Source organism: Haliotis rubra, unplaced genomic scaffold (genome assembly GCF_003918875.1).
Source record: "Haliotis rubra isolate DU_JTF1 unplaced genomic scaffold, ASM391887v1 Scf1740, whole genome shotgun sequence".
Lineage (NCBI taxonomy): Eukaryota > Metazoa > Mollusca > Gastropoda > Lepetellida > Haliotidae > Haliotis > Haliotis rubra.
The window spans coordinates 53,066-63,562 of NW_025765715.1; the positions used below are offsets into that span (position 1 = coordinate 53,066).

Consider the following 10,497-nt stretch of genomic DNA (forward strand, 5'->3'; position numbering starts at 1 on the left):
ATCTATTATCTATACCCAAATGCTAAATGTTTACAACAGCATTTCGATAATCCTTCTACTCCCAACATCACAAAATAATTTGTAAGCTCTCTGTTTCTTTCCGGATGTTGTTGCATGTTAAACTCCAAAATGGTAATCCTTCCACTCGCATAACGTAAAATAATAGTCTGTTTTTGAAACCTTAATTCTCTTGCAAATTGTTAAAAAGACATTCTCTTTAATCAACTTACTCATGATACGAGCATAGCTGTAGCCGCCATAGCCACTTGCAAACCACCAAGCAAACATTATCTTTCTTTAATTAACACCGTCACGGTATGTTGACCAAGCGATGTCGACACTCCGGGTATTTTGTTTTGTCGACGGTTAGCAACATCCTATTTTTCATTTGTCAATGACACCATTGCATGTGAGTTACAATGGGTGCATTTATAGCCACGTTCCACTTGAATAACTGTGCTCTCCTATTTGACTACAAGGAGTGACTGTCATTTCGGATGGCGTATTCATACAGTTCTTATTCAAGTATAAATCCGCATAGAAGGACGCATTCTTAGTACAAACCCCCGTCCCTCCCGCGTTACCCACCCCCTAGGCCCCCTTTACATTCACCTATCGTTTATTTCAACTCTACTTTTACTTATTAACAATCACTATTCCTTATCACTTATTACTTCTTTCTCCTTTAGTTAACTTGGCTTTTTATTATTTTTATCTCTATTTATGTTTTTATTCTAAATTCAACTTAGGTTTAACGCCCCATCATTTATATTTTTAAGGTGGTTTATCCCTTATTAACATTTATTATTTATTATATAAGCTCCCACCTACCCCGTCGGCGAAATTGGCTTACACCAGAAGCCGAAGTTAAACCTCCAATTTCGTCGTCGCATTTATTTTGAGAGCGTTAGAGAGAAGACACACTTACTCCAGTAAGGTCAGTACCTAATGTGTTCTATTAAGCAACGGTTTAATGTCACAGTGGATTCTTGCAAGTTGATTCAGTGTTAGAGTAGTGCTGTGGTTTTAGCTTACTTTAATGTACAGGTCAGTGTAGTATTACGCTGCACATACTGAACTGTCACGGTGGCTTAATCCGGGTCCTCATTAGAGAGAACTGGCATCATAATCCAGTACCCGATATTGCGCAGACTAAATTGTCACCATGGCCAAGTGCCCGGTACTTGAGACATACAATTGACCTAGTGCCAGATACTGCACACGGTGACCTAAGCTGGCTCCTCAACAGATAGAACTGGCATCCTTATCCTTTACCCAATACTGCACTAAACTGTCAACATGCCCTATTACCTGCTACTTCACATATACAATTGTCAACATGCCCTAGTGCCCTCTACATCTCATACAAACTGTCAACATGTCCTAATACCTGATACTTCACATATACAATTGTCAACATGCCCTAGTACCTACCACTTCACATATACAACTGTCAGTATGACCTAATGACCTCTACTTCAAATACACAATTGACAACATGCCCTAGTAATAATGTGTCCATTTAATGTGTCCATTTATATAGCGCCAAACTCCACACTAGGTATGATCATAGCGCTGACAATCAAGGCACAGCACATTATTACCCCCGGATAACCCAAGCTGCCTGTTAGGCGCTAGAAGGTTATAGTCATATTGCTTTTTCCACCGGGTACACATTTTCCTGCTGGGTGAACAGAGACAATTTTGAACAAACTCACTTGCCTAAGGTGAGACCACATGTGTCACATGTGCTTCGTTGTAGGGCAGGACTCAAGTCCTAGAAACTCTCAGGAGTCAAGCTGCCAAACACGGTCACCCATCCAAGTACTCTCCGAGCTCGACGCTGCTTAACTTCACCGATTTGTGACCTGAGCTTTGAGCACAGGACCACGCGCCAGTACCTGCTACTTCAAATACACAATTGTCAACATGCCCTAGTACCCACTACTTCACATATACAACTGTCACCATGCCCACTTTGGTACCTGCTACTTCACATATAGATTTGTCAACATGCCCTAGTACCTGCTACTTCACATATACAATTGTCAACATGCTCTAGTACCCACTACTTCACACATACACCTGCCAGCATGGCCTAGGTACCGCTAGTTCAACATACCCTAGTACCCACTACTTCACATATAAACTGTCACCATGACCTAGTGACCACTACTTCACATATACAATTGTCACAATGACCTGGTACGTGTCCCGTACTGCACAGAACATGTTCTCTGCGTGGTCTAGTCCCTGCTACTAGGATATAGTTCTTTGTGGTGACTTGAACGCGAGAACAGGAGAAGGGAATAATGTTCCAGATGAACTTGATGCACAGAGTGCTGAATACATGCAGAGAGACACTCTCTGCCATGATGACGTCAATGTGTCAAACCGGAAGTCACATGACAAGGTGATTAATAAATTTGGGCGTATACTTCTTGACCTTTGCTATGCTCTACAACTTTATATTGTAAATGGAAGAGTTGCCTATGACATGGAAGGGGAATGTACATATATAGGCCAGCAGGGTTGCAGCGTCAATGATTATTTTACTTGCACTCCATCCTTCTTTCAGTTTATTGAGAAACTAAACATTGGTGACCGATCTGAGTCTGATCACTCTCCATTAGAACTGACCTGTAATTTCGCATGTACACTCTCCACTAGAAATCCTTCTAATCTAGAAGGGAAAGTTGTGTGGAATGATTCACTTAAGGATACATTTTTATCCATCTTGCGACCTAAACTATCTCTGTTGCATGATGTAATCACCGATGCGTTAGATATCGATATAGAACTAGCAATAAGCGACTTTGTCAAAACTATTTTAGAGTCCGCACAGTGTATGAGGAAGACGACTAACCTTGATAGGAAACCTAAAGTTAGACTTAACAAAGAGTGTAGAGCAGCTAAACAACGTGCTAGAAAAGCACTTAGAAGATTTAGACGTAATCGCTCTGATAACCAGCGAGCCTTATACTGTAGGGAACGAAATAAATATAAAGCTTTTTTGTAGACAATTCAAAATAAACCAATGCAAAAACAACCTTAGAAAATTAAACGACTCTTTACATAACCCATCCCTTTTCTGGAAACGAGTCCGCTCACTCAGACAAAAATCAGGCCCCAGTAATCAGATATCAAAATCAGAATGGCTTGTCCATTTTAAGTCAGTCTTTAAGAATAACAATATCTTTCAGATTATCCAGAATGAAGATAACTCTATAGATGACTCACCCCCCTATACTCGATGACATAGACAGACAGGTGCTAGACTGCTATATTACAGACAGTGAAATTTTGAATGCCATCAATAGTCTTAAATGTGGTAAATCACCTGGTCTCGATCTGGTTCTTGTGGAAATGTTGAAATGTTCAAGTTCTGAAATTCTGCCATTTCTTAGTAAATGTTTTAACAAAATATTCAATGATGGCTACTTTCCAGAAGTCTGGTCACGCTCAATTATTGTCCCAGTTCATAAAAAGGGAGATGTAAACAACCCAGACAACTACAGAGGTATATCATTAATGAGTATTTTAGGTAAAGCTTTTACATCTATTCTCAATAATAGACTTACACTGTGGGCAAACATGCACGATAAAATTCCCGAATGTCAAGCAGGATTCAGGAAGTCTTATTCCACATCAGACCATATTTTCACCATCTATGCAATTATTCAGAAATGTTTATCTCGACGCAAATCTAAATTGTATGTCGCATTTGTTGATTTTAAAAAGGCGTTCGACTCAGTTGATCGTTCCAAACTATGGTTTTGTCTTAGAAATGCTGGCCTGGGAGGCAAAATGTACACCATGCTTACGTCATTGTATTTAAATATCAAATCATGTGTACGCAGTCAAGGTGGTTTATCTGATTTTTTTGATTGTCCAGTCGGTTTAAGACAAGGACGTATTATGAGCCCTATCCTGTTCTCTTTCTTCATAAACGAGTTATGTAATGATATTTCGCTTCAAGGTAAGAATGGTGTCCAGCTATTTCCCGACATTATTGAAATATTTATGTTACTTTTTGCAGACGATGTAATTCTAGTATCTACCTCAATTATTGGGTTACAAAACCAACTAAACATACTAGAAAGGTATTCTTCAGAATGGTCGCTATCAGTAAATCTTGAAAAGACTAATATTGTTGTATTTAGAAAAGGTGGTCCCCTCTCTTCGAAGGAAAAGTGGTGTTTTAATTCTAAACCTGTTAATGTCGTAAATCATTATAAATACCTCGGTGTAAAGCTTTTCTTTACTATTAACTGGACACATTGTGCTGCAGATTTAGCTCTCAGAGCTAAGAAAGCACTGTTATACCTCATGTCCGTTTATAAAAACGTTGGTTTCCTTACCCACAACGTGTTTTTCAAATTATTTGATGTACAAATTCAGCCTATTCTTTGTAATGGTTCCGGAAATATGGGGCTTCCAACCTTTCCAAGCGCTTGAAAAGATACACTTACTGGCCTGCAAGAAATGTTGAGGCGTTACACAATCTACCCCTAACGACATGGTATATGGAGAATGCGGGAGATTCCCAGTTTTCATTAATGCTCAAACTAGATGCTTAAAATACTGGCTAAAGATAGTACAAATGCATGATCACCGTCTCCCGAAAATTTCCTACAATATGCTTCTACATTTAGACAGTAACGGCAAAGAAACTTGGGCTTCCCATATAAGGAACCTTCTTTGTTCTAACGGTTTTGGTATCGTCTGGTTAAACCAAGGCGTAGGTAATGTCAATGTTTTCCTGAACCAGTTTAGAGATCGCTGTATATGTATTTTTCAACAAGAATGGCACTCGAGGTTAGAAGAAAGCTCCCGTTTTGATTGTTACAGATAGTTTAAGTCCCTTTTAGAACCAGAAAGATATTTATCCCTCGTGACTACAAAGAATCTGAGACTGCTACTTGTAAAATTTAGATTGGGGCTATTAGATTTAAAAGTAAATGAAGGAGGAAGACTGTCCATTGTTAGAAATTATAGATCATGTCCATTTTGTAAAAAAGGCACTGAAGACGAATTACATTTTCTTGTTGAATGTCCAGTCTATGATAAAATCCGTTCTGATTATCTCCGTAACTGTATTACAATCAGAAGTAATAATGCAGCATTTTACAAAATTGTTTCCTCATGCGATGTCTCCATTTTAAAAAGATTATCACTGTATATCCATCATGCTATTATGTTAAGAAAACAATTGTTATCCTCCTAAATAAGAACCTTCTTTGTAACCGCTGTATATGGGCCGGTGGCCTTACATACAAATAAACATATTTTGACTTTGACTACTATACGTTTAGAATGATGACCTTGTTTCAGTCAAATTGTTCTCACGTCATCGCACTTACGGTCACTAGGGACTAATACCAAACTACAGTCGGAAATAGAGAAAGAAAACTATATTTAGGCTGTTACTCTGTATACCTAAAATATACACAACTGCAAGTATCATATGTCGAAATAACCCACATCGGCCTAACTGGGCGTTCAGTGGGATATGTAATTATAGGATATCCAGAATAGCATGTTTACTCGTAAAATCGGGCAAAACGTACCCAAAAAATACGAAAAGCTGCTGAAAACAATACATCAGACTATAGATGGCAATTAGGTCGCTCAGCCAGGTATGACGACGGACCGTCGACTCACCTGGCATGAAACGCATGTGCTGCCTGCAGGCACAAGGGGTCATCTGAAAGATATTTTATGCTTTTTCATGTGTATTGAGTATGTCTCATCTATTGATTATCATCTTACGTGTCCTTCATAATGTTTATGTTGATATATGGTACCCAAACAAAAGCTTAAATCAACCATCGCATTAAATGTCTCAAAATATATAGGTGGCAATACCACCCCAAGATCGACAGCACTGGATATTATATGTTAATTGTTAAGACATGTCGTTTACTACCCCCCAGTTTAAGTCCCCTAAAGGATTATCTTATCTTACTGATATCTCTATCACCTAGTCCGACCCCAACCACCGTCTGTGACACCCGTCCTGGTTTTGCTTTTGAGACGGAACCCCCCTACCTGTTTCTTTTCATAGTGATTGTGAGGCTTCATGTAGCTACATCCTTACTAGTTTCAGTAATAAACTTATTATTTTTTACGCCAGATATCGTTTACAATGAAGCTAAGTCTAATTTCAAAATGGGCATGTAAGAAGTGTTCTTTGAAATACAATATCAGCACACACTAATTTGCATAAAGCCATTGTCTGTACTCAATAAGTCTCTTTGGGCTTAGAAAATAACCGCATTGGTCATTTCTGCACTAATCTCTCCCAAGTAAAGTCCTTTTTTAACGTTTCCTATTTCCCTACCACTTATACTGTAATTAGGCCGAACGTAATTTTAACAGATATGTCACACTTTCATATGCAATAATGTGTATTAACTTCATACATTGTAGATATAAATGTGAAAAAAATATGTTTCTATTTCCGACAGTACTTTAAATACATCTCTCTGCCTATTTTTGAATATGTCAAGATGAAGACATTTATCTGAAAAGTAAAATCATAATATGAATAAAAATTGTAACAAAATATTCAAACATGTATTTGTGTCAAGGGATAAACATATCTTGAATGAGAGACAGATATTTGTTTGCAGATGGCTGATGAAGTGGAATCGTTGCTACCTGATGGAGAGGTATGCTTCTATTATCCTTAACCTGGACAAAACGTCTACTTACCTAAAAACGAATGCATACTTTACTGCATAGGACATGTTTGAAGAGGTAAAAAAATCCAATTACCAAATTATCTACGATTACCTCCCATGTTGAAAATTTCCCCGAAGAGAGCACTTTCAACAGAAACAAAAATGGGTGGCAAGAATATTTAAACAGATCAGCAAATCATTTGACAGGAACTGGAAAATATTACAAGACATATGAGGTGGCAATGAAATCCAAGGACGTCGGGGACTTACAGTGACTATTCTAAAACTGCATTGATTCCTATCATGGTTTAAACCACTTGTCTAGCTACTGGCAGTTGTTTGCATGCTGGGGTAGTGAGTAGCCCAGTGGTTGAAGCGTTTGCCTGTCACGCCGAGGACCCAGGTTCGTTTTAGATCAAGCCGTTATATATATCTGAAAGTATCACTAAAACCACACTAACTGTTTGCATGCTAAACCGAATATTTGATCAATTTTCTTCTACGATGGAAGAACTATGGACCGATAGTTTGAATGATGTACATCGAGCAAGTTACATATCAAGCTATTGGGGTTATTTCTTAAATCTAGCCATTATTATTTTACAAAATATGTATTTATCCATGTTTGCTGATCAATACTTTTAATCTACTTTGATAACAGTTTTAAGCCACAATATACTTTTAAAATGTTTAGATTTCCAGATGAAACTCAGTCCAAGATAGTTGAAAATTCTCTTAAGATATATTATCCATTTATGTACAGGATCGCCAAACATATAACTGTTAAATATCAATTTATACACTAAGAAGTACAATTTTGACGATTTTCCGGTTAAAGTTAAGCCCCAAATCATACCATTCTGCTTTTAATAACATTTACACCTGGGAATCTACCAAATTCGCCATATGCAATAGTGTAATACCAAGATAGGAATAATGATCTACATTTTCCAGGATAGTATCTCCAATACTGAAACTTTTATGTTCTTTATTTGGATCCACCGAAAAATAAGAATTTTGGATTTGAATGAGTTAACAAAAGCTTCCATTTTTTAACAATAATTATGAAAGAATCTAACATATTTTGCAAATCACAGGGTCAGAGGGCGTAAGGACGGTATCATCAGCATAAAAGCAATGCAAAAAGTGTAATAAGCGTATCTAAGCGGTTGTGAAAATCACCGTGTTTAAGTCGTAAACCATACCATGAACCTGAAGCTAAAGCATCTTCATGGTCATAATGAAATGATAAAAACAAACCTGGAGACAAGTTCTCTCCTTGGTGGACACCTTGTTTAATAATAATATAATAAATGTGAACTTATAATGCGCCTTTTCCATGCACAAGGCCCATGCTCAAAGCGCTAACAAAGTGAGTGGATAATATACATATATACAATAAGGGACTAGTTGCTAGTCATAATGCAGTGAAAACAGATGAGTCTTGAGAAGTCGTTTGAAGGAATAAAAGTCAACTGCTGATTTAATGGTGATAGGGAGAGAGTTCCAGAGTAGAGGGGCAGAGCAGACAAAGGATTTCCTTCCAAAAGTTTGCAGTTTGAACCGAGGCACAGAGAGTAGGTTCAGATTCTGAGAACGGAGCTGTCTTTCTGGAGTGTACGGGGTAAGAAGTTCTTTCAAGTATTCTGGGCCTATGCCATTGAGGCATTTGTAGACAAAACACAATATTTTAAAGTCAATTCTTGATTTAACAGGCAGCCAGTGGAGGTTTTTCATGACAGGTGTTATGTGTGAGCGCTTTGAAGTTTACATTAAAAAGAAATAAGAATAATTACCGCCGTTACAATCACATGATTCTATATTTTGTTACATGTTAAAAATCACCTGAAAGCATTTCCAGAGCCTTGATCTCCAGAAGGTATCAAATGCTTTTTGGAAATCGATAAATACGCAATATATTTTCTTTTTTAGACATATTATTAGTTGCGAAAGGTGTTATAAAGAGAATATGGTCTGTTGGCGAATATCGTTTTCTGAAACCAGTCTGAGCTTCAGAAAGAATGTGGTTTCATTCGATAAATTGGCTGTTTAAAATAGCTGTGAAAAGGTTTCCAAAACAGCTCAGTAGTGTTATTGGTCTCTAATTTTCAGGGTTTTTAATATCGCCTTCATTATTATATACATTGGTTTCATGGAACCAGTTAGCCACTTATCTGGAAAGATACCAGTGTCAAGTACAAAAGTGTAACACAGCTATCTATGAATAATCAATTCCAGGGGCTTTATTATTTTTAATATTTCAACACATGATTTTTTTTAATTACTAGTAATTACAGTATTACAGAGTTATGTTTAGAGCTATTCCCAGTGTCGACATGAGGAAAGTTATCATCATAATTATGTTCTAAGGTGGCTCATCATTTTGCGTTTAAACAAAGTAACAAAGAATCAATTTGTTGTGGGGAATGTTCTGAGCCCGTTCCTGCTTTACATTTAACACTCCAAAAGGAACGTGCATCATTTTTCCGAACTTGGGATAGTTTATCCTGAATTGATTTTAGTGTGTTTATTAAAAAACTTTACAAGATATGTTTTGTAATGTTTACTCTCATTAAGCAGTAGAGATTTATTCTGGAATGTCTTACAAATTTGGTATATACTTTTTGCTTAGATATTTATGACAGACAAGCGTTACCGAGTTAAAATATCCCGAAATGTACTTTTATCAATGAATGCAAATCCTTTAAATAAGCATTTAAAGAAATACAAACATCTTTCAAAGTTTAACCCCTCGTGAAGTAAAATTTCATAGTCAAGCAGGACAAACACCGACAGTGAATTTCTCATCACAAAGGCTACAACAAGGAGGATCCTCACCTTTCAATAAATACTCTTGTAACAAGGATCAATGCGAAATCGTGGCATACTAGCCTCTTTAAGTGTGTACTGAGAACGCATGTAGGTATAATATATTTTCCTAGTTTGACTTGTACCATCTGTTCCCCTGTTTGTCAAGTGAGTATTTGACTTAATAATGAGTGAGTGACTTTAGTTTTACGCCGCTTTTAGCAAAATTCCAGCGGGGAACATTTTTGGACTCGAACCCGGGCCTTTGGCGTGACGGGCGAGCGCCTCAACCACTAGGCCACCCCCACCGTCCCGACTTACTAGTGCATGTGCTTAGGAGACGCGACATAGGGGATGGGGCAGCATATGTCTACCCTTAGGCTAACACCTGGTGTCATCTCTACCTGATGGTGATTCATAACACATTTTTCTGAAACGTATAACGGATATTTCTAATGACTTCGGACATATTCTTTCATCGCTATAGTTTAGCAAATAGCCATCGGTCGTGTTTTATCAAAAACAACGATGGCTTCATGTAAGTTTGCCACTCTGTGATATTATATTTGTAATATTTCAGAATCTAGATACAGTACGTAAACTTGAGACATGCGCTAAACGCATCCATGAGAAGCATCAATGTAGCAGATGCTGCGATATCATCTTCAGGTTACTTGGTTCCCTTGGAAACGTGCTCGTCACCACGGCGATTGTATTTCTGTTTGGTGAAGACAACTTCAAGATATCTGATAATCTAGCTATTGGTGGTGCAGCCCTAGCCCTCCTGGCAAATATATTGGAAAATTACTAACCGAACGCAAGCGGAGGAACGACAACAGGAGGTGCATCAAGAATGACGTCCTCCCAGAGGTTCCTGTCCGAAGAGTTGCTCTTGATGAAATCACACTCATGGCATTGCATTCTGAAGAGTCGGCATTGTCCTGTTTGACGACGTACTGCAGTTGCGACTGTTGTCGTCCTGTGTGCTGCTTATGTTGTTGTC

General features: G+C 37.8%; 1 long non-coding RNA gene across 1 annotated transcript; it reads left to right on the forward strand.

Moving 5' to 3' along the window:
* The first annotated feature begins 888 nt into the window (after positions 1 to 888).
* On the forward strand, positions 889 to 10,146 carry LOC124272923. The gene is made up of 3 exons (XR_006897494.1): positions 889 to 937; positions 6,636 to 6,762; positions 10,075 to 10,146. It is a non-coding gene; the product is annotated as an uncharacterized LOC124272923 (long non-coding RNA).
* Positions 10,147 to 10,497: the final 351 nt, after the last annotated feature.